Source organism: Heteronotia binoei, chromosome 2, assembly GCF_032191835.1.
Source record: "Heteronotia binoei isolate CCM8104 ecotype False Entrance Well chromosome 2, APGP_CSIRO_Hbin_v1, whole genome shotgun sequence".
In the NCBI taxonomy this organism is placed as follows: Eukaryota; Metazoa; Chordata; class Lepidosauria; order Squamata; family Gekkonidae; genus Heteronotia; species Heteronotia binoei.
Window position 1 is genome coordinate 84,746,000 of NC_083224.1, and position 19,846 is coordinate 84,765,845.

Here is a 19,846-nt window from a genome sequence, read left to right on the forward strand (position 1 = left end):
TCTGGTATTGAGAATGGGGGTGCGGGGGACAACTGGTGAATGAGGGACAAATGATGCACATGTTGAATCCAGTAGGGAGAAGTGATGACATTGGATCATAGAGCTCATCTGATTGCACCCTTCAATCCATAAAATGCTATTAAGTTCTATACTTAGTAGGAGCATGGAGTCATGTCTGTACTGGGCATGCAGGATCAAGTGATGGTGCAGCCTGCAAGAAAAACATCTGCCCCTGTCCACCATATTGTCAGTACTGCCCATCTCAGCATGGGTGGGGGAAATATAATATTTGCCTTTTTCTCTAAGGTACAGCCTCTCTCTTTGCCAAGGTATGAAGACAAAACAGTTACTTTTTTGCCTAGGAGGTACAGAACCAAAGCACAGATTAGCTTGAATAAACAGTAGTCACTGCTTGCATACAATCAAATCCGACCTCCACAAGCCAGTGAATCAACACTTTGGAAAGACAGGCTTGTCAGAGCAATCCACATTGATGGCAAGAGTAACTGATGACTAATAAATACCATAGTCACTCATGTTACCAGTCAGCTCACTATCTGATCCCCATGAACTCTTGACCAGGTGCCAGAATAAATTTTAAGATTTTTAACTATTATCAACTGTTGATAATTTTTATCCTTCCTTCCTCCCTCCCTCCCTCCCAAATCATAATTAAAAATGCCATACATTAAAAGTAACAAACTAAAAACCTCAAATAACCCTCTCTTCCAAGATATACCTAAAATTATATTCCATTAAAAGCTCTGGCAAATCAAAGGGTCTTCTAGTGTCTCATAAGCATTTCTAAAGACAGTGCCCACCTTATCAGACAGCCCATTCCACAGAATGAGAATAACAGTGGAAAAGAAAAGTGGACTGGCTGAGGCCAGGTGGGCTACCTTGAGTGGGGGAAATGCCTGTAGGTGACAGTTTGGGAACCACAGTTGGTGAAGAAGGATATATGGGTGGAAATGGTCCTTTAGATATGTAAGTCCTTGGCCATGAATGGCTTCAAAGGTCATAACTACTACTTTGATCTGAACTCAGAAACAATCTAATAGCCCACTATAAAATCATTTTAACAGAATTTGGGGCTTGGGTTATAATTATGTAGCTTTAGTGGCCAATATTGGAATGCTGAGAGCTATTGCAGCCACATAGTACTGAGATACTGGAAAATAATGACTTGTGACTTCTCTTATATCTTTTGCTGTATTCTACAAAAAATAAAACTGGGGAAAGCCACTTGTAAGCCACTTCATGGCACACATAGTTTGAACTTCAATAAGAGTATTTGTCTTGTTTCTCTTGATGCATGCTGCAAATCACAACTGTGGTATTGTTGCTGTCTTTTGTAGATGAGTGACTCTCCTCTTATGTTTATTTGTGTATAATTAAACCTGTAATTTAGATTTCTCTCTTTCTCTAAAGAGGAAGAAGACAAAACTGATTCCAGTTTTTCAGCTGGTGTCCACTGCTGTTAATGTAATTTAGCTCCAAAATAGAACTGTGTATGGGGCTTCCAGGAACGTGAGGCTGAGCAAGGATGCTGGCTGTGGTCCTGAAATAGCTTTTGCTCTGCTGGTGTCACTGCCATGAGGCACAGATGCAAGCTGGAGGGCTGTCAGCCCAGCTGGAAGAGGGCAAAGATCCATGGATGTCCGGAACATTGTTGTGGGTGTTGAATGTGAAGCTGGAGCAGAACATGTTTGACAAATAGGCACTTGTGATGTTTTAATCGTATAGAATAAATAATTTAGTTAATGGAGACATTTGCTTGCAGTTCTCATCATGAGATACGAACACAGAAAATATATTGTTTGAAGGTTTTATATAGCTATAGGGTACAGGCTAAAATGAGCAGAGTGGAATGTCTGGGTTAAAGATCTAGTACTTAAGAGAACCAGATCTTTTCTGTTGCCACTTGTGACACCATGCTATTTTTCTCTCTTTAAAATGCCCAAGGCAGATTGCAATAGTATGATTAAAACAGCATTAAACAGCAGCAGATAATATAATGGTAAGGAACATATTTGCTCTCTCTCTGTTGAGATCAGAGTAGTTACAGAAAACTTTCCAAGGTAAAACAATACCACTAACAGAAGACTCATCCCAATATAGCTACATAAGAGCCAGATCACTTTAACCTCATTAGCAATGTCTGAACTCTCTCCAGGGCAAACACACACACACACACACACACACACACACACACACACACACACACACACACACATATATATATATACAGAGAGAGAGAGAGAGAGAGAGATAGAGAGATAGATATAGATATATAGATATAGATATATAGATATATATTGATATTGATATATATTGATATATATGTGTGTATGCTCTGGAGAGAGTTCAGACATTGCTAATGAGGTTAAAGTGATCTGGCTCTTATGTAGCTATACTGGGATGAGTATCTGTCTGTCTGTCTGTCTGTCTTTGTCTGAACTCTGACATATGTGTGTGGAAGGCACATAGTGTATTCCCACATTCCCCTCCAACATTGTAGTTCTATCCAATCTCAGAAAGATTACTTCCAAGGAACAGCCATGAGGATGAATGGGTTGGAGAGAGAAGGGACAAGGGAATGAAATTGCTCCCTCTTCTCCATGGAGCTTCATGTAGTTAACAGGAAGGAGGAACACCAGCTCCCCCCCACCCACAACCCACACAGTTGTTCCTCTGTGTGAGTTCTGTGCTCTTGGGAATGGTCCTTCTAGGGATCAGAAAGAGCTGCAGCATGGGAGAGAAATGCAAGAAACCTATACTTTCTACACACAGAGTGGTATGATAAGAACATAAGAGAAGCCATGCTGGATCAGGCCAATGGCCCATCCAGCCCAACACTCTGTATCACACAGTAACCAAAACCCAGGTGTCATCAGGAGGTCCACCAGTGAGGGCAGAACTCCACCCCCCCCCCCAGCACCAATAATACAAAGTATTGCTGCCCCAGACATAGACCACTGCTCCATATGTTTATCCAATCCCCTTTTGGAAGTTACCTATGCCTGTAGCTGCCAATTGGTGTAGTGGTTAAGTGCATGGACTCTAGTCTGGGAGAACCGGATTTGATTTTCCACCCCTTCCACATGCAGCTGCTGAGTGACCTTGGGTCAGTCACAGTTCTGAAAGACCTGCTCTCTCAAGAGCAGTTCTTGAAAGAGCTTCCTCAGATATTAAACAAAATAGGTTCCAGGACATATACTCAGGACACATAGAGGCCTGCCCTTGGAGGGGTGGGTTTAAGAAGCAAAGTAAGATAAGGGAACCCAAAGAATCTAACACAGAAACTGTGGCTTAGTGGTAAAGCATGTAATTTTCATGAAGATCCCAGTTTTAATCCTTGGCATCTCCAGTTAAAGGATATCAGTTACCTTCCCTGCCTGAGTCCTTGGAAAACTTCTACTATTCAGAGCAAATAATACTGAGTTAGGTAGACCAATGGCATGACTAAGTATAAGGCAGCTCCTTTCCTTTCCTTTCCTTTCCTTTCCTTTCCTTTCCTTTCCTTTCCTTTCCTTTCCTTTCCTTTCCTTTCCTTTCCTTTCCTTTCCTTTCCTTTCCTCCTCTGATCAATAGATCTTGAGCAATGACAAAAAGGAAAATATGGTACATAGAATTTAGCAATAAATGAGATTATATTTGGATCACTGTCTAGCAACAGGTAGGGAATTAACATCCCTTTTAATATTATTGAATGGTGAATGTGATAAAACAGGTTAAATCCATCAGTTCCTTAAAGCAGTATAAAAGGTGCATTCCAGTATTTTATGAGACAAAGTGTAAATTTTACCTTGGCCACAAGGACAAAGACAATATGAATATGAACTATTACAAAACCTCCCATGCAATGTTTCAGAAGGGTTAGCATTAAGATGAGCTAAAGCAAATTCCCCAGCACAAAGAGGAATTGTTAAATACCCTGTATAGGAAGGGAAGGATTGAGATGGTAAAATGTCAAAGAATTGGGTCGAGCAAACTCTATGAACATGAATTACATGCTATCATAATCAATCTTGGTAAGATGATGCTTGACAATAGAGAGGGTCTTTGCCTTACCCAGCTAGAGAATTTCTTCTAATGTAAGCCCCAGCTGCTGTAATCTAGTATCAACAGTTTTCATCCATGCTGAATAATAAGCATCTTGTTTAAGAGAAAACAGCAATCCATCCACTTCTACAGCAATGACAGTCTTTATTCTTAGTTTAAAAGTACTAAAACATCTGAAGCTTTTGATAACCAAAATTCCTCCAAGTTAGGGAGCTTTTGCCACAGAGCTTTATGAGAAGAGAGACAGTGTTTGACATAACTTCTTGATTAGGCTAACTGCTATTGGCAAAACCATTTTATTGAATAGCACATGTCTTTTTGTTCTGTTTTGGCAAACATAATCTGCATTTATTTTGCACAGAAAAGGGCTTACAATGATCTAAAAGATTAGAATGGGAAAGCTAGAAATGAAATTATATCCTCTTCCTCCTTAAGATACTGAAGTATGTGGGCTGAATGTACCCCTTCAATAAGTGTCTTTAGTAATTCATGAAGTACTGTCCTCCATGGACGCTTATTCCTTTCTTTTATGGGTAAGGATGGTGTTAGCTATCAGAGACACTATACAGTCTTCAGAACCTTGATTGGTGGTCTAGAAAGCTGTGGAGGCTGCTGTGCTTGCATCCATTGTGGATTTTGAATTCTGTGGAAAATATGGTGTTACGGAACCAGCCCAATTCAGCCTTCAGACCAGTCCTGTCAGCTCCCTCTTGGGTTGCCAAGTCCTGGAGGGAGCTATTCTTCCTGCCACTAGGACACGATGCCACCACCTACTCAATTTACGGGTTCCTGACTGAGAGGAACGACTCCCAATCCCCCTTTCCAGTTTTGAGGCCTGGCCTCGAGGTTGTCTGTCAACCCAGCACCTGGTTATCATAGAGACCAAATTCCTTCTTTGGGAGATCCCTGGAGGATTGACACTCTTGCCAACTGCATGCCTTCCCCCTTCCCAGGACTCCCCTCTTACAGTAGCGTGGTCTAAGGCGGTTGGCGAACTAAGTGGTACAGAGCTTTGCTGCCAGCCTTCAAAATAGTAAAAGGTTTATTTTTTTAAAAAAATGTAAGGTTACAAGCATATTCTTAGCACAGCACACAATCAGCAACCAGAAGATCAAATAAAAGTTGGTTTGAAATGCATCATTCTGTCCCTGGTTTTAAAACTTGCCCTGCCAGGTGTTTAAACAGAGCAGGCACATCTAAATAGGTTACAAAATCTTCTGATATAGGGCTGCCAAGCCCCTGCTCCGGGTGGGGAATCCCCCGCCCCGGAGGTTTCCAACCCACCAGCCCACATTGGAACCTCCCCTTGTGGCGCCAGCACGAGGACATCACCTGGAAGTGACATCATCAAAATGGTGGCACACATACAGGGCCACTCTAGGCGTTTCAGGGAAAACTATATGGTTTTCCCGGACGCTCTAGCCATTTGGGAGGTAAAACTCTGAGGTACAATAGGTACCATAGAGTTTAAACTTCCCAAATGGCTACAGCATCTGGGAAAACCATAGAGTTTTCCTGGAAATGCCTAGAGCACCTGCATGCATGCCACCATTTTGATGATGTCACTTCTGGGTGATGCGCAAATGTCCCCCACCAGGGCTTGAAGAGGACTTGGCAACCCTATTCTGATACCTCATTGCTTCAGGCTTCCTGCATCCAGCCAGGCCCAGTCACATGGTCAAATATGGCTGCTGGCTACTGGCTGGAGAATAGCAGTCTGTTATCTTCCAGTCCCAGTTCCAAGAGACAAGAGGCCCCCATACTTTTCAGAGCAAGCACTTTTGTTAATCCTCTGACCCCACCCACTTTACATCATTCTCCACCCCTTGATACCTGGCCTGCCCAGATTTAAGCTTCTTTTCCTATTGTCCCCCTGAAGCCTCTTTTCTGGGAGGCATTCTGGGAAACCCCCATGTGTTCTGGGAAATCTCCAGCTCATTCCTGGAGATGGTCTCTGGGGCTGCTCTAGCCTAATGTCCTCTCCACTCTGTTTCCTGCCAGGAGGAGAAGGATGCCGATTGTCTCTTCAAGTAGCTCCATTAGCATATCTTAAAAGGTAGCCCAGATGCTCCTGTAATGCCAAGGGCTACCTTCCTCCACCGCCCCCTTTCTGCTTGTCTCGAGCTCAGAGACAGAACCTTTTAAAGCTGGCTTGCCACCTCTCCAGGAGGCAAGGCATTTTTCCATACATGGAAAATCCCAAACTGCAGGGAGTTCTAAATGGCATCTTTCCAAATGGTATTGTAGCCTGTCTTTTTCCAGATATGTTTAGAATATTTAGTAACAGGCTCAAGAGACTTTTGTTTAAACAAATTACTGTTTGTCATCCTTTTGGACTCTCATATAAAAATGTCAAGAGCTCATCAAGTAGGCTCAAGGTCTCCACAATCTAGACATTGTATAGAGATATAATTCAGCCAGACACATGGTTTTACTAAGTGGTGTGGAAGAGACAAAAATCACTTAATTCGATTCCACATTTTATCACTTAGTGAATAAATAACCTTCATTAAGATGGGAAGATGGCAATTGGACTGGGAAAACTTTGATTAATCTCTAACTCTGTTCTCACTTGTTAATTTCCTGGCTGTTTGCTGGGATTATTAAAACAAATTACAGCTGCATTTCTCCCAAGAGCCACTCACGAGATCAGACTTTCTCACTCCCCACCAGATTCCTTGCAACTTTTGCCAGCTTTTGTTTCCCTGTCTTCCTCCCAAATACTTCTGACAAACAGAATCAGCTGTGTGCATTTGAAAAGCCCTCTCTTGCCTACCAACAGCATTCCATGCCTACTATTCCACTTGAGATCCTGTGGTGGATAATCAGACAAAGAAGAATAAGAGCTTGATTAGACATGAAACAAAGCAGATGGATACAGTGCTCTGGATGCATGTCACATGCTGTACACCTTCCCGGGTGGCCTGGGTATCCTCTTGCTGCAGAGCAATGGAGGCAGACAGAGGTGTGGGAAGGGGATTGCATACTGAGAGAGAATACTACAGACTAATATCAATTCTGTCTGAAATTGAAATCATATTTAGAATCTCATCTTCCAGAATTGTTTGCTTCAGTCCTTTCTTCTCCTTCTCCACCACCTCCTCTAATTCCATTAGCTTGGTTTAGCAAGCTCTCAGACTTCTCAGCATAGTTTACATAGGTTGCTGGCGGTGGGTATTTGCCTTGCAATAATCTGTTTTGGGCCACAGAATACTACAGATACCACAGAAGACTCTGACTTTCAATGGTGAATGTGTCACTGCATAGGCAGAGGGTGGGTCTCGTGTGTCTGTAAAGTGCCTTAAAGTTACATCTGACTTTATATGGTGACCCCAGCAAGGGGCTTTCAAGGCAAGTGAAAAGCAGTGGTGGTTTGCTATGGCTTTCCTCTGCAGAGTGTTCCTTGGTGGTCTCCCTTCCAAGTAGTACTGACCCTGCTTAGCTTCTGAGATCTAGCGAGATGGGGTTACACTATGCTGCCTTCCCTTCCAAGGTTAGCTCTTACAGTCAGTGAAATAGTTAAGCATTAAATCTACACAGGGAAAGCACAACCTTCTGAAATTGGAGAATCTGAGTCAGGCTGACAACCTCTTCACAGGCCTTCACTTAATTAAACAGTACAAAATAAAGCAAAACAAAACCAAGACTTGGATACTGCATTTCCCTACTTTGCGTGTGTGTAAAAGTGCCATCAAAACACAGACAATTTATGGGAACCCTGTAGGGCAGAGGAGTAAAAAATATGGCCAACATGATGGATCAGGTCTGTCCAGGGCTCTTATTCAGCCCATGAGCAGTTTCCCTCCTCCTCCCTGCTGGTGCTCTGCTCCACAACTGCTGATCTCCCAGCTCTTTTACTCCTTGACCTGAGCTCCTTTGCTTCCCTTTATTCTTCCCAGTTGGGTCACACTCCTCTCCTTCTTCCCAGTTGGTGGCTTCTTCCCACCCACTGCCGCCCCCTCCCCACAGCCGCCCCCGCCCGCCATTCACCTCTCCAAATGCTGCCCTCTCCTCCCCTCCCCTCTTTTTGGCTGCCCGCCTGCCTGCCGATGTTTACTTCCTCTCACCCACTGCGGCCCCCTCCCCACAGCTGCCTGCTGCCGTTAGCCTTCCTGGCCACTGCCCTCCCCTCCCTGCGGCTGCCCACTGCCATTTACTTCCCCTTGTCCGCCACCACCCGCCGCCCCTACCCACCCCCTGCACTGTCTGCCGGCTCGGCAAAGTCCGGGGGTGTGTGTGGCAGTGCCTTAATAATGATGTCACTGCCATGCACCTCCTCCAGACTTTGCTGAGGCACCAGCCAGTGTGGGGGGATGGTGGCAGTGGGCAGTGGATGGTGGTGGGTGAGGGGAAGTAAACAGCGGTGGCTGGCGAGCAACTGACAGGCAGGTGGGTGGCTGCAGGGAGGAGAGGGGAGGGGAGTGACATCATTATAATGTCATTGGGATGTGTGCATACGAAAAAAAAACCTGGAGGGGGCAGAGGTCGAGGGGGCTGATTAGGGGTGCATGCACCCCTAGCCCCGGGTCCGGCTAGGATGAGCATGCTGCTGAGAGTGATAGGAAGAAAGCTTGTTCCCAGGTCTTCATTCCTCTTTGCCTTGTGTTATGTCTTGAAACACAAGCTGATGTACCGCATGGCGATCGGTACAGAGGCGACCCCACGGGTCCCTGGATGTAGCTCGCCAGACGCCCCGCCTATCAAGATCTGTGGCGGGAAGTTTGACTGACCAGAATTGGACTGGTCAGACTGGGGGGCAGTTCCGGGAAATGTATATAAGCGGGACCCGGCCCGCGTGTTCCCCCTCTTGTAATGTACCACTGAATAAAGCATGTTGCCTTCAACCCGTCTCACAACTCAGTACATTACACCTTGCTTCTTTCAGAGAAGCTTTTTGAATGCTTGGAGCTGCTGCTTTGAGGGTGCCCCTGCTGCAGTAATGCCTGTTGGTCTCTGCATAGGGAGTCAACCCATGCCCCAGATGGCTGCCGGCTCAGGACTGCCACCACCATGGTGCGCTCACTAGATCCTGCCCCCTTGGGAGGTTTCCACTCCAGCCCATTTGGGCACACTTTGCTCTCTCCTCATTTGGCTTCAGGCTGAAGGTAGGAATTGGTGGCAACTATGTCAGTTTTTTTTGTGGGCACCCTTTCTGGGCTTTCCCTCTTTGTTTGTCCCCCTTCCCCACCAATTCCCACCCAGTTTGTTGCAGCATGGCAGCGGGGAGCCTCCCAAGTGGGGATGTTCCTGGCCATCTAGCTTTGGCCATCTAGGTTACAGGTAAAGGTAAGTCCCCTGTGCAAGCACTAATCGTTTCCGACTCTGGGGTTACATTGCTTTCACAACGTTTTTGCGGCAGACCTTTTATGGGGTGGTTTGCCATTGCTTTTCCCAGTCATCTACATTCCACCCTCCCCCCCCCCCCCCCAGCAAGCTGGGTACTCATTTTACTGACCTTGGAAGGATGGAAGGCTGAGTCAACCATGAGCCGGCTACCAGAACCCAGCTTCCAACAGGATTGAACTCAGGTCGTGAGCAAGGCTTAGGACTGCAGTACTGCAGCTTTACCACTCTGCGCCATGGAGCTCTAGGTTAGGGCTCCCTATTTTAGAACTTCAGCAGGTTATGTACTGCTCCTGGGAAAGTGCTTCCATTACCCAACCAAAAAAGTTCCAGGATGCAACTTTTTATCTTGCACATGTATTTACATGCCCAGACCACCTCATACTACCATGCACTATATTTGTCTGTGAACGGGTAGGAGCATAAAAGTTCCTAAGAAATAAAATCCACCTTTCATGCTTGACCCTATTAATGCTCAGAAAATATCCCGAAACTCTTCCTATGCATAACTTCACATATAGTTTTAGCTTGGGTAATAAAAGGCTTATAAAAGGCACTGCTGAGGAGGTTAATGGGCCCATTGGCCTTCTAATGGGAATTCTTCTTTAGCATGCTTCTGAAATATGAGTTGGTTTGATGCACCAGAAATGTATCTCTTTGCTCAGAGCAATTATTTTAACTGGCTGGCTTCTGTCATAGTGCTTTTTGCTTTGGTGCATTGCAAGGGAAATGTCACAATGTTTTTTATTCTTTCATCATTCACTGGTTTAAATGGGGCTATATGTCATAAGGTTTTATTTGGCTATCATATAGTGCATCTGGTGTTTCTTTATTTTTTAAAAAAAGACTGAAATCACCCAGGCTCTTCCCAAGCTACTGGACTCCCTCCTGTAGGACACATCCTGTGCTTTGCATTGTGATGATGGCCATGCTGTTTTGTAGACTCACCAGCCACAGTATCTTGGTAGATGTTTCAGATCAAGAAATTAAGTGAAAAAGGCTTTGAAGAATAGGAGAGGTAAACGTGAGAAGCAATCAGATGAGAACTTACAAGCTTTTTCCAAAGAAAGAAGAACCCCAGAGTGTTTTCAGGATTATTGGCAAAGGAATAATAGGCTGACTTCAGTTTCCAATTACCTTAGCTCTTAATTATAGATCAGACCACATCGAAATCAAACCCCCACAGACTAGCAGTGAAGCACTGGTGCATGGTAAACTGAAGAGGAAATTGACAGGGCATCTCAGGAGACAAACTGATCAGGAGTTTTGACGGATGCCCACAAATGACTGAAAATATGGAGGTAAATGAGGGAGAGGTAAGAGTTCTTGTCTTTCTTTCACTGAACCCTTCCTGATCAAAGCTTCATGTAAAGTTGTAAGTTGATTGTCTCATTTCATTTGACTTCCCAAGAAAAAGTTTGATAAATCCGTTCTCCTGTCTCTGAGACATAAAGTTTTTTTGTGCACTGTGGCTCTGTCTGCTCTCTCAACAACTAAGGGTGAGCAAATACAAACTTGATCCTAATTTTCTGATAATTTTTCATCCTCCTTAGTTTTACTTTTTCCTCTTGAGCAGTGAACATAGAAATCTTAACTTTCCCCTGCAGTGTCACATGGCTATCCAAAAAGTCAGGTCCGCCATAATAATATCACTGGCTAATAAATGATGGCCTGAAGAAAGAGGCAAACTGTGGCAAGAAGGGCTCATGGAAGGGATCAGGTTTTAGCATTTCCAGGAAATCTCTTTCCTTCTCTACCTTCTTGCTGCATGTTGGAAACTTAGCCACACATGATACAATTAATGCTCAGCACTTTGAAAATCTAGCCTCTATGTTGGTTCTTAATTGGGTGCTGACCTTCTTGAAATCTGACCCTCTAGGGCCTAGCACATATGCTGGCAGCTGGCGCCTCCCAACTGGGGAAATAATTATGTGATGCTAACACCTGCTGGGAAGTCACCACCTTCACATTTCTCATGCAATAGTTTGCTTTTGCTCTTCGACTTTTTTCTCACTGTGTCAGATGATCGCTGAAATGCACTTTTGCAATAGATGCCATCAGCAGAAGCTGAGACCAGCAGATGGCTGGGTGCCCTGCTGCAGGTATGCTGGCGGCTGGAGAGATCCTTTTGTGACTGCTATAATTGTCTGGTATTTTATTTTGTTAATAGCTCCCATATAATTCAATGACTTTCAAGCCCTCAGGTGGCTAAATGAGGTAGCTCTGTGGAAGTCAGCTTTGTCCCAGCTGAGGTTCGGCCTCTCAGATCCTCAACTAGAGAAAAGAAAATAACAAAACAAATCAGTGGCCTCCAGCGCACGTTAAAGAGAATTGGATCAATATCTGCAATAAATTGGGCAGAAAAGATGTAGTTTTCTTTGTACATCCTTTCAGTCAACTTCTTGGCATGCAAACCTAGACTTGGCTTGACCCACAACAAAGGCAAAAAAAAATTTAGTGATTGATTGCAAAGGAACTAGCTGTTTTACTGGGGGGGGGGAGGAGTATTATGTCACCTTAAAGAAAATCAGATTTGTTATGGCATATGTTTGTATGGATTAGAGCCTGCTTCATCAGAAATGTGAATTGTGTCTTCAGTTGGGAGATGTACATGCACACAGGCAAATTGATTTTTGAGATCAGCAATTTATAAAGTTGAAAGGACCCTTCAAGGTCATTTAGCCCAACCACCTGCACCGTGCAGAAAATTTGAAAGTACCTCCCCCCCACACAGCCAGTGATCCCTGCTCCAAACCTAAAAGATAGCAACAAACCCCAACAACAACATCCTCTCCAGGATCCTTGGCAAAACTGGCCTGGAGAAAAGAAATGTCTGCACCATTGTAAATGGTGATGTAAAAGGCCATGAAATGCAAGAGGTACCTTGACATTTCTGTGTAATGGCAGTAACATTCTAAGGCAAAGCTAAAAAATAAATATGACAACTCATAACTTTCTGTTGGCATGACTGATATTATTCACTCATGTAGTAGTGTTCCCTGAGAAGATATGGGAGACAGAATTGCCATCTGGGTTGTTCAGGTCCTGCCACCCAGGCTTGTATCTATGTTTGGTGGCCTATTGCTGCTGGTGAGAGGTTTTAAATGGGGCTGTGAACAAGAGAAGGCCAACCAGCCAGGGCCTGTGTGAGAGAAATATTGTCCAGGATGGGCTGTAGCTCATTGATTGATAGCTTATTTGAAGCTTGAGGTAGAAGCTGTTGATGACAACAAGCAATATTCTGTCACTTTCCTTTTTTTTCCTGTTATGTAGTAGGCTACTCCTGAGTACCAAACTGACCTTGTCAATCTCACATACATACACACACACACTCACAAAGCAGCCAACATAAACAATTTGCATGCCCACACTTTTGTGATTGCCCTGGGGCAATTATATAGATAGCTTTACTCACTGGAATTGCTGAATGTAACAATCTGCTGTATTTCAACCAACTTAAAGAGAGAGAGAGGTGTAGGGTGTGGAATTTTCCTCTATCCCATAATCAGGTTCTAGTTAACTCTTCACTATCGCTTTTACAATACAAACAGCTCCTGAAAGAATTGCAGAATGAATAGAGGGACTGTGCTGTCTGTCTTCTCTCTCTGCCTGCTTGCCCCACCCCCATGAGCTTTAGTCTCACTGAGATATAAAGGTACATACACAATCCTTCCAAACACAAGCAGTTTGCTAACTTCTAGACCTGCCTGAGATCTCCTTTACCTTCCTCCCTCACAACGGACACCCTGTGAGGTGGGTGGGGCTGAGAGGGCTCTCATAGCAGCTGCCTTTTCAAGGACAACCTCTGCCAGAGCTATGGCTGATCCAAGGCCATTCCAGCAGCTGCAAGTGGAGGAGTGGGGAATTAAACTTGGTTCTCCCAGATAAGAGTTCACACACTTAACCACTACACCAAACTGGCTCTCTGGCTGAGATAAAGGCTGGGATAAAAACATGATAGAAAGATAGAAACTTCCCATAGTGTATGGGACCTTAAGTGGCTTCCACATGGGAGCCATAACATAACAGAGATTTATCATTAGTTGCCATACAGTTGTTTCAAGTCTCTGTTCTTATTAACAGCACTACTACATTGGCATTTATTCCAATTTATGTTCAGATAGTTTTTCACAAGGTTAACAAGTTGATTGTTCAAAACTTAAACATACATTTGGACCCAAACCTTTTCTGATTTCTTTAATCCCATTCAGAAGATACAGATAATTTATATTTCACCTCCCCCCCAGGTAACAATCCATTGAGTTTTAAGATATATAGAACCATTTTAAATCTTTTCCTCCATCTGGAGGGCTGACCAATGACTTTAGATTCTACAGGCTTCCTTTTAGGCCCTCAAATTTTTAGTTTTCTTTTATTAATCTCACTTGGACTAGCTTTCCACCGCTTAAAGGAGTCCTGCTTACCTTTTACAGCTTCCATTACTTTGTTTGTTAACCATGCAAGCCTTTTCTTATACCTGTTTGTGCCTTTCCTAACTTGTGGTATATATTGTAGTTAGTTAGGACTGTAGTTTTAAATAGCTTCCAAGCTTCCCCAAGTGTTTTGACTGTATTTACCTTTCCTTTCAGTTTCCTCTTGTGCTGGTCTTTTGGGGCAACTCTTTATTTATACAGATGGTGAAATCAATAACGTTATGGTCACTGCTCCCAAGTGGTACGATCCATTTTACATCTCTCACCAAGTCTTGGGCATTACTTAGGACCAAATCCAGGATCGCCCCACCCCTGCTAGGTTCTGTTACCATCTGCTCCATAGCACAGTCATTGAGAGCATCTAGAAACTCAATCTCTTTCTCTTGACCTGAACACATATTGACCCAATCAATCTGCGGGTAGTTAAAATCACCTATTATGACACAGTTTTCATCATTTAGCCGCTATCTTTAATCGTTCCATCATATTATAATCATTCTCTATCTTTTGATTTGGTGGGTGATAACAAACTCCCATAGTTAAATTTCCTTTTGGGCCCTCTATTTCGACCCAAAGCATTTCTAGAAGGGAATCTAATTCTTTGACCTCAGTCTTACTGGACCGTATACCCTCTCTGACATACAGAGCCACCCCACCTCCAACCCTTCCCTCCCTATCTTTCTGATATAACTTATATTCAGGAATCAACGTGTCTCACTGATTCTCCTCATTCCACCAAGTTTCTGAAATTCCCAGTGTCTATGTTTTCCCCCAACACTAAACATTCCAATTCCCCAATTTTACTTCAAACACTTCTAGCATTTGTATACAAACATCTATAATTTCCCAGGCAAGTTAGGCCCGCAACTTTCCTCCTGCTGCCTTGAGACTTTGGAAGACAGTCCATACTGTTTGTCACCATCTCAGTGGACAATTCTGATCCATTACCCGGTAGAAAGGATTGTTATTAGGCTAGCTAAGACATTCCTTAGTTATTTTCATGTGAATGCATGCCCTTTAGTTCTCTTTGTTATCTGGGAATGAGAGCAAATTACACAATGCATATATGTGTGGTGCATGTTTTCATGTGTGTACAAATGCACAATCATGCTTACAGTGTTTACTATTCTAGTAGCAAACCTTTACTGTGGAGATTGGTCTTGAGTATATATTTCTGCTAGGACTATATTCAGAAATCATAATTAACCACTGTTTTTGTAATATACTCTGGTTGATCTATCAAACTAAGTAAATAAATCTGGCTTGTCTATAAATCTGGTATTCATACTTCTTACCTCCATCTTGGTTCCCAGCAAGGAGGATATCCTCCCTATACAGCCATCTCTGTAGATGGACAGCTGCAGAACTCAACATATTGTGCCCTGTAAATTAAAATATCACAACAAACTACAATTAGTATAAACTGTTATTAGCAAAGCAGTTATGTAGTGTTTGAAATCCCAGTTTGATGCCAACCAACATACCTCAGTTTGTTGGATCATTTGCATTCAGATCTTGATATCCACTCAGCCTGGAGGAAGTCGATAGAATCCTCTCTGCTGCTCGCCCAACAACATGCGATTTGGACCCTTGCCCCTCTTGGCTGATTAAATCTTGCCAGAGGGAGCTTAGATGTCCTTTACGGGACATCATAAATAGATCCCTCCTAGAGGGGCGTTTTCCAACACCTTTGAAAGAAGCCTTGGTCCGCCCCCTCTTGAAAAAGTCTACAGCAGACCCGGCCGAATTGGCAAATTACCGACCGGTGTCTAATTTACCATTTTTAGGTAAAATTATCGAGAGGGCAGTGGCGTTGCAGCTACAGAGATTTCTAGATGACGCTTCTGTCTTAGACCCGTGCCAGTCTGGTTTCCGGCCAGGCCACGGGACGGAGACGGTCCTGGTCGCCTTGGCAGATGACCTCCAGCGGCAACTGGATCGAGGCGGGGTAGCAGTGCTGATGTTATTAGATCTGTCGGCTGCATTTGATACAGTCGACCATCAGCTGCTGATCCACCGCCTCGCCGACATAGAGGTTAGGGGGTTGGCCTTACAATGGCTTTCCTCCTTCCTCATGGGTCGGGGACAAAGGGTGGCGATTGGGAGTGAACGATCCCAGAGGCGCACACTAGATTGTGGGGTGCCCCAGGGAGCAGTTCTCTCCCCGATGTTATTCAATATCTATATGCGCCCCCTTGCCCAGATTGCCCGGAGGTTTGGGCTGGGTTGTCATCAATATGCAGATGACACCCAGCTCTACCTGCTAATGGATGGCCGGCCCGCCTCCGCCCCGGGGAACCTGGACCGGGCCTTATAGGCTGTTGCAACGTGGCTTAGACTGAGTGGGCTGAAGTTGAATCCAGCGAAGACAGAGGTTCTCTGTGTGGGTCGTGGCGCTCTGGGGAAGGAAATATCTCTCCTGACCTTTGACGGTGCGCCACTGAAGGCGGCGCAGCGGGTGAAGAGTTTGGGTGTTTTACTGGAGCCTTCATTATCAATGGAGGCCCAGATAACAGCCACTGCCAAGTCAGCATTCTTCCATCTGAGGCGGGCAAGGCAGTTGGCCCCTTTCCTAGAGCGCCGGGACCTAGCAACAGTGATCCATGCGACGGTCACCTCAAGACTGGACTACTGTAACGCCCTCTACTTGGGGCTGCCTCTGTGCCAGACCCGGAAGTTACAACTAGTGCAGAATGCGGCTGTTACTTGGTCTCCCAAGATGGGAACATATACAGCCGGGACTACGCGACCGCACTGGTTACCGATTGTATACCGGGTCCAGTACAAAGTGCTGGTCATTACCTTTAAAGCCCTATATGGCCGAGGACCGGCTTACCTGAGGGACCGTCTCTCCCCGTACGAGCCCCAGAGAGCACTGAGGTCAATAGGAAAAAACAGATTGACTACCCCGGGGCCAAAAGAAATCAAACTCCAGAACACCCGCACACGGGCCTTTTCATCTGCAGCCCCACACCTTTGGAATCAGCTCCCAGAGGAGGTGCGGGCCCTGCGGAACCTCGATCAGTTCCGCAGGGCCTGCAAAACTACCCTCTTTAAACTGGTGTTTATGAATAGCTGAACTACAAGTGCATAATAAGGAAACATCCGCCATCAATACCAACGGATAGATATAGCGTCAAAGATAATACCACGGTTAGATTTAATTCAAGGTAATTAGATTAATAATGTTTTTTAATTAATGTATTAAGTGGTTTTAAGACTAATTTAATGTCTACTAATGGTTTTATTAATGCATTGTATTTTTATGTTGATGTTAGCCGCCTTGAGCCCGCTTCGGCGGGGGAGGGCGGGATACAAATAAAATTTTACTTACTTACTTACTTACATTACTATCTGAATTGAAACCTAGTCTTTAAAAAAAGTTTTTTCCTTACTCAGTTCAAGATGCTTTCACTTTAGTCTGTTTTTTGTACTCTGGGCTGCCATGATTTCAGTGCAGCATGGTATGGAAGCTGTGTGCGGGATGTGATACCTTCACTTTTCTAGTTGGTTTTTATCTACCATTTGTGCATTAGACAAGCCAATGCACAAATAACCCATAGAGTGATGTGTAGCAAATTAGTCACAAATGAATTGCTGGCCTGGGGATCTTTGACCACATATGTTCAGATCTTTTGATGGTTCATGTATAACTCCAGCTGAATCCTCTTTGTTGGTTTCTAAAACAAAAGTTTTCATTTAACCCCTATATTCAGGCATCATCATCATCATCATCTGTTTATTTAGATTCTGCCCATTCCCCAGAGGGGCTCAGAGCAGAGCACAACATAAATGATAAAATCATGATAAAATCACAACAGCATAACAATAAAAAACAATTACCATTTTCATTCCAATGGAAAGGTTCAGCAGGGCCATATAGTAAGATGGTGTAACAATGCAATACAGCGAAACAGCACAGTAGGATAGTACAGTAAGGGAGGCCAACTGATCTAATGAATAGATGCCCGTCGCCTTGCCCAAAAGCCTGGCAGAACAGCTCCGTTTTACAGGCCCTACAAAAGGCTAACAAGCTAGGTAGGGCCCAGATCTCCATAGGGAGCTGATTCCACCAGATTAGGACCAGGACCGAGAAAGACCTGGCCTTGGTAGAGGCAAGACGGGCATCTCTTGGACCAGGGACAGTCAGCCTATCTTGGGAGGCCGAATGAAGTGACCTCTGGGGCATATATGGGAAGAGACGGTCCCGCAGGTATGTTGGTCCCAGGCCACGTAAGGCTTTAAAACGTTTACAGAAATAAATAAATAAAAGTCAGAACTAACTCCTTGAAGCGAATTTGGTACTCTATAGGCAACCAGTGCAGGCCGCGGAGTGAAGCAAAGAACGACTCGACAGTCCGACTTTAGGTCGCAATCATGAGCTGAGCTGCTGGGATCTTCCCTAGCCTTTCATTGAGTCATATCAGATAATCATGAGACATAGTCTGAGGTGGATAGCTGAGTTGTACAAAACTGTTTGGTCAAGGCATGGGACATGCTCAAGAGCAGAGAGCAGAGAATCATGTTTACTATGTTTACTGACCTTAGTATTTTTCCATGGGCAAGCACCAAGTCTGCTGTGCCTGGTTCTCTATTAACCTGTCAGGTATGCCTAAAAGGTCAAGGAGCAAGGCAGAGCCACTTTGTTCTATCCTTTTTTGTTTTATAAACTGGTTGTCCATCTGCGCAAGAGCTTTATACACACATGATAACTGTTGTCGTGAAATAGGATTTGTGGAAACCGTGTGGCAAATAGAAAGACATTGCTGTAGTAAGGAGCGTACACACTGAATTAAACAGCAACATAAAATCAATATGACAAAAACTAATATTCCATACATGCAAAGAGTTCAGAGCCAGGCTCCTGAAGGAAGCCAGGACCATAAGCTGCTCCACCAGGAAGGGAGGATGTCTTGCTTGATTTGCTGTGTCAGCTGTTTGAGGGCTTGTATTTTCTTTTCGGTAACATGACTATTGTCAGACAAATTAAAGCAGCTTCTGCTGCACAGCTTCACAGCCTTGATGATGTAATAACAAGTAATCGATTGCAGCTCGATTGTCTAAAATAGCATGGCGAGCTGTTGCTGTTCTATGTTGAGAGCTGCCAGAGCAGCTGAGGTATAGTTCAATGCTTTAGCAACTACACAAGCAAGTGCATTTATGTTACGAGAGTTGCAGGTGGCGAGGCCGGGGACACCTACAAGCGTGGCAGCGAGGGCCACATATTCAGCCTGAGATAATAATGCCATATCAGAAGAATCACAGTTAGAGTCTAAGGGGACAGTTTCCCTGCAAATGCGTAAGGCAGAGGGTTCCACAACCCAGGATCTTTGAGGCAATACCACAGCAAGGCGACTTAAACAACATACAGAAAAGGATATATTAGCAGGAATATAACTAAAAGTCCGATGGCCGCAAGAGAAAAACCACCCAGGTGGTAAGGGAATATGGCCATAATTACTGGTTACATTAATTGTTGTATTACATTTCCACAAGGGGGTATCTGTTTGCAGGCAACCATGCAATGGCTTATGGTGGGAGCAATTTACCATCTGTGCACAAGTAAGATTTTCATGGTTAGCCACATATGGGGTATATAGAGTTAAGGCATCCGCTGGAAGTTTATAGGTGGGAATGCCCCAGTTGGGCAAAGTTGCATAAGAGATCTGGGATTCATTTAAAAATTTACCAAGAACCATATTATTTCCTACAGTTCCTAGAACCTTGCAAAGGGAATTAAACAGGTCCCTAATAACATGTAAATAATATGTAAATCAGTGTGTTGTGTCAAACAAAAATGTGAAACGTTAATATTAGCTAAGTGTTCCCAAATATTAAACTGAAGATGATCTCCAAAACTAATCGCCTTGACAGGAGACAAAATACATAAACACAAACAACAAAGAACAGTCATGGAGTTCATTGTGAGCTGTGCAAAAACAGCAGCCACCAAGTTCTCTAGGGATGGCTCTCGCCCAGCTTCTTCCAATGTTTTTTGAGCTTGA

At 44.1% G+C, this 19,846-nt stretch overlaps 1 protein-coding gene across 2 annotated transcripts in view; it reads left to right on the plus strand.

Moving 5' to 3' along the window:
• Positions 1–19,846, plus strand: part of GRM4 (glutamate metabotropic receptor 4) — a 618,169-nt gene that overhangs the window by 176,561 nt on the left and 421,762 nt on the right. The gene's annotated exons all lie outside the window — the stretch shown is intronic.